At 44.5% G+C, this 5744-nt stretch overlaps 1 pseudogene; it reads left to right on the plus strand.

Annotated features, from left to right (window-relative positions):
- Positions 1-3035: 3035 nt before the first annotated feature.
- Positions 3036-5074, plus strand: LOC102834624 (annotated as a pseudogene).
- Positions 5075-5744: the final 670 nt, after the last annotated feature.

Below are 5744 nucleotides of genomic sequence, written 5' to 3' on the forward strand. Positions count from 1 at the left end.
TACTAAAGTCATATTCTGACATTCAGATTAGAATGAGCCCTATCTACTTATAGTGCTGTGTGTACCTACTCATTAATCTATTCATTTAGCATCATATATTGGGCCCATTCTATGTTTCTGGTTTTCTATAGGACTGGAACTAGGTAAATACTATGCAAATATTGATCTCAAAGTGCTGATCATTTCTTTATAATATTTTTGCTTCTAAGAGTCTACATACATACCATAAACAACTTCATCCTTTCTCATAATTCCTAATGTGGCACTTGACTCTTTTTTAAATGCAAGTACACAGTGTGCTGACCTTAAACAAGAATTCACTTTGAAATTAATGTTCTAGAGGACAAATAAACTCTACAACCTAATAATAAGCAATATCAATGTTCAGGAATTAATTTTGTGTACTGACTTACCCCTCCTATTTTAGAATAATTGTGAGATTACACAATAACCTGATCCCAGATTAGCAAACCCTCAGAATTATAGATTCTGCCCATCTCAATTTATAATTTCTGTTGTAAAATTAAGGATGAAGAGTCAGAAAATGTTTAAAACATTTCCTTATGAAAGAACTCTAACTACAGTTGTAGTACTTGTCCTGAGATTAATTCAATTGTACAAAATGTCTCATCTATCATCATTCAGAGACTAGACTCAACTGACTAGGAATTACATTCAAGGATTCAGTGTTTGTGACTGTCCATTTGCTGACTCTGAGTCAGCAGTGATTTGTGTCCAAGCCACTTACTTCAACAGTCAGTCTCCTGTCATAAGTCCAGATTTGGGCATCGAACCAGAAAATCCTGAAGTCATATGAGTTGTTTTAAGATGGGTGGTAATGAATAGGTTGTTGTTATTGTTAAGTGTCGTCAAGTCGATTCTGACTCATAGCGACCCTATGTAGATTCCTGGTGTAGTGCTGTGTAGGATCAACACTAGACTGCAAACCACAAGGTCAGCAGTTCAAACCCACCAGCTGCTCTTTGGAAGCCCTATACAGGGTCGCTATGAGTCAGAACCTACTAGAGGGCACATAACAACAGCAGCATAGGGTTTCTGAGGAGCGACTAGTGGGTTTTAACCGCCACCTTGTGGCTCAAATTGACTTTGTGGTCCAGTGCTTATCCTATAGTGCCACACCAGGACAGGAGAGGGATGTTTTTAATGGTCCTTTATATTGATATAGTTAAAGAAGCCCCAAGGCGCAACAATTACGCACTAGACTATTAACCAAAAAGTTGGTGGTCAGAAGCCACTCAGCTGCTCTGTGGGAAAATATCCTAGCGATCTAATTCTGCAAAGATTATAGTCAAGAAAACTCTTATGAGGCAGTTCTACTGTGTAACATGGGTTTGCTAGGAGTCGGAATCCACTCTAGGGCAGCCAAAAACAATTGGAACTATCCTCCAATAAAGAGGTATATCCAATACTGTTCTCTGAACAACAATACACTAACTTTGAGTTTTTATTTGCCTTTTGTTTTCTTTTTCTCCTTGGTAAATATTGAACTTCATTGTCCTAACATGTGGTTGGAAGCTGACATCATTAGCTGTCATGTTGATTCTAAGCCAGGGTGTGGGTACGCAGCTGGAAGAGTAAGTGTATGGAAAATACTTTGTGACAAACCTTTGCATCTTTGTTGAGTTCTTGTCTGTTTAGAGATTAACTGACCATTTATACCTCATCGAACCTGTTTGGGTTAAGTCTGTCATCTCAAGGCTACCTAAGCCCCTGAGGCTATTTTGATGCTGCTTTAACAAACTCAATCAATTTATCAGCATACTACTCTGGTAGCGTAGTGGTTACAACTCGGGCTGTGAACCTTAAGGTCAGCGGTTCGAAACTACCAGCCGCTCCGCGGGAGAAAGATGAGGCTTTCTACTCCCGTAAAGATTTACACCCTCGGAAACCCTGTACAGGGTCGCTATGGGTCGGAACCAACTCGACAGCACTTAACAACAACAACAACAATTCTCATAGAAAATGAAGCCAGGATTCTTAAACATAAATCAGCTTGATTTCTTTCTTCCTCCCTTTTGTAAAAAGAGGAACAAATAGCTCTTCCTTGGCTGAAGAGTTTTCATACCATAGTTCTTGCCAAAGAATGTAGGCCAGCAGAGTTTTAGAAATACTCTCCATGGCATTCTTTATATAATTATGATATTTGACATGAAGCAGTATTACTGGACAGCTTAATATTTAGTGATGTGGAATTGGTTTCCTTCTATCCTGTCAAGCTGAGAGACACTTCTCCCATTCTGATGAGTAAACATCTTTTCCTTGATCAGCCTTGCTGTGACCTTGGCCTGACTCCTCTCTCTTTGGAAGTAATGATACACTGGTCTCATTAATCTTTTCAATGATGTTGTCTGGCCTCATGTGTTGGTTACCAACCTTGGAGTTGCTTGAAGGAAATGAAGCATTATGCAAATTTGCACCCATTCCACTGAGGTCAACCATTTCAGAACTGCCTCAGAAAGAGAAAGAATAATGCTGTATTCAAGCTTATCCCTGCTTTATGAATGGAGTCTCTCAGGAGTTGAGTTGCCCTTACTTGTTTTGCTCTGTTGCCTTGGTGACCTTCCCTGAGAGAAGGGCTCCTTTGCAGTGCAATTATGATGACAAACTCAATGCTTTAAGTTAATGTCTCATATCAACATGGGCATTTAGGATACCAATGAGATTAAGGGGAAAAAAGGGAAACAGAAGGACTCTCTTTTTTTTCTGAAATAGGGTATTTTTCTGGCTCTGGTGCTATAGGATAAGCACCGAACCACAAAGTTTGTTTGAACCTCAAGTTTGGCAGTTTCAAACTCACTAGCCACTCTTAAGAAACCCTATATAGGATCCAGTCAGAAACAACTCAGTGGTACTTATCAACAACAATACCTCTCTGGAAGACAAACTCTTACTGAACTACAAAAGGCATCTTACGTCTCACTTCCAGAATGGTTAAATGCTTGTAATTGTTAAAGAATGAGTGACACCTGAGCGGGACCACAGAGGGGCTGTACCTGGCCTTATGGGTTGAGAAGAAAGCCAAGGTAATTGCAGTAATGAATGCTGTGGAAGAAAACCAGGGACCCGGAGAATCTCAGAAGGTGGAGGAGGCCAGCCCGCCTGCTGTGCAGCAGCCCACTGACCCCACATTCCCCACTGTGGCCACCACACCTGAGCCTGTAGGGGCAGACACCGGGGACAAGAATGCCACCAAAGCAGCTGATGATGAACCTGAGTATGAGGATGGCCGGGGCTTTGGCATTGGGGAGCTCATGTGGGGAAAACCGCGGGGCTTCTCCTGGTGGCCAGGCCGCATTGTATCTTGGTGGATGACGGGCCGGAGCCGAGCAGCTGAAGGCACCCTCTGGGTCATGTGGTTCGGAGATGGCAAGTTCTCCGTGGTCACCTACAACAAGCAGCCCATGTATCACAAAGCCATCTATGAAGTCTTGTGGGTGGCCAGCAGCCGTGCAGGAAAGTTGTTCCCGGCATGCCACAACAATGACAAGAGTGACACAGCCAAGGCTGTGGAGGTACAAAACAAACAAATGATCGAATGGGCACTTGGGGGCTTCCAGCCCTCAGGCCCCAAAGGTCTGGAGCCACCTGAAGAGGAGAAGAATCCCTACAAAGAAGTTTACACAGGCATGTGGGTTGAACCCGAGGCAGCAGCCTATGCTCCACCTCCACCAGCCAAAAAGCCCCGGAAAAGCACAACCGAGAAGCCCAAAGTCAAGATCATTGATGAACGCACAAGAGAGTGGCTGGTATATGAGGTGCGGCAGAAGTGCCGGAACATCGAGGACATTTGCATCTCTTGTGGGCGCCTCAATGTTACCCTGGAAAACCCTCTCTTCAACGAAGGAATGTGCCAAAATTGCAAGAACTGCTTCCTGGAGTGTGCATACCAGTATGACGACGACGGCTATCAGTCCTACTGCACCATCTGCTGCGGGGGGCGTGAGGTGCTCATGTGTGGGAACAACAACTGCTGCAGGTGCTTTTGCGTAGACTGTGTGGATCTCTTGGTGGGGCCGGGGGCTGCCCAGGCAGCCATTAAGGAAGACCCCTGGAACTGCTACATGTGCGGGCACAAGGGCACCTATGGGCTGCTGCGGCGCCGGGACCACTGGCCCTCAAGGCTCCAGATGTTCTTCGCCAACAACCATGACCAGGAATTTGACCCTCCGAAGGTTTACCCACCTGTCCCGGCTGAGAAGAGGAAGCCCATCCCGGTGTTGTCCCTGTTTGATGGACTTGCCACAGGGCTTCTGGTGCTGAAGGACTTGGGCATCCAGGTGGACCGCTACATTGCCTCAGAGGTGTGTGAGGACTCCATCACAGGGTGCCTGGTTTGACATCAGGGGAAGATCATGTACGTCGGCGACATCGGCAGCGTCACCCAGAAGCATATCCAGAAGTGGGGCCCATTTGATCTGGTGATTGGGGGCAGTCCCTGCAATGACCTCTCCATCGTCAACCCTGCCCGCAAGGGACTCTACGAGGGTACTGGCCGGCTGTTCTTTGAGATTCTACCGCCTCCTGCATGATGCGCGGCCCAAGGAGGGAGATGATCGTCCCTTCTTCTGGCTCTTTGAGAATGTGGTGGCCATGGGCGTTAGTGACAAGAGGGACATCTCGCGATTTCTCGAGTCCAACCCTGTGATGATTGATGCCAAAGAAGTGTCAGCTGCACACAGAGCCCGCTATTTCTGGGGTAACCTTCCCGGTATGAACAGGCCGTTGGCATCCACTATGAACGAACGATAAGCCGGAGCTACAAGGATGTCTGGAACATGGCAGAATAGCCAAGTTCAGCAAAGTAAGGACCATTACTACTAGGTCAAACTCCATAAAGCAGGGCAAAGACCAGCATTTCCCCCTCTTCATGAATGAGAAAGAGGACATGTTATGGTGCACTGAAATGGAAAGGGTGTTTGGCATTCCTGTCCATTATACCGATGTCTCCAACATGAGCCATTTGGCGAGACAGAGACTGCTGGGCGGGTCGTGGAGCGTGCCAGTCATTCTTCACCTCTTCGCTCTGCTGGAGGAGTATTTTGCTTGTGTGTAAGGGACATACATGAGGGCAAACTGAGATAGTGATAAAGGCGAAACAACAACAACAAAACATGAAAAACATAAAACTAAACACCAAGAACATGAGGATGGAGAAGAAGTATCAACACCCAGAAGAGAAAAAGGAATTTAAAACGAAAACCACAGATGCTGAGATTACCGGAGGGCTTTGTCTTGCAAAGAGGGTTGGCCATCATCTCCTAACATTACAATGTTAAATCTTCCAGTCCTATTTAAAAAACAAAACCCAGCCCCTTTCCCTTTCCCACTTTAATTTCTGGTCAAACCTTTTGTTTTCTACTCTTTCCAGAAGGGTTGTCTGTTTGTTTGGGTTTTTGTTTCTTGCTGTGACTGAAAAAAGAAGGGGTATATTATTGCAGGAAAAAAAAAAAAAAAAAAAAAAACATTGCATAAAAAAAAAAGGGAGGGAGGGAAAAAAAAAAAAGAAAATTTATAGAAAACTAAAAAAAAAAAAAAAAAGAATGAGTGACAACTTCTCTTCATTTCTGAGAGACTATCATATAATTCTGTTGTTCCAGGATGAACAAAATTAATCTGCTCTGCAATATTGTTTTCCAACCTTTTATAATTAGCCAAAAGTATTCTAAAGCCATGCCCAGCTTTCAGAACAGCAGATATTTGACAAGAGGTCAACATTTGCCAAG

This window comes from Chrysochloris asiatica, unplaced genomic scaffold (assembly GCF_000296735.1).
Source record: "Chrysochloris asiatica unplaced genomic scaffold, ChrAsi1.0 scaffold00183, whole genome shotgun sequence".
NCBI classification, from domain to species: domain Eukaryota; kingdom Metazoa; phylum Chordata; class Mammalia; order Afrosoricida; family Chrysochloridae; genus Chrysochloris; species Chrysochloris asiatica.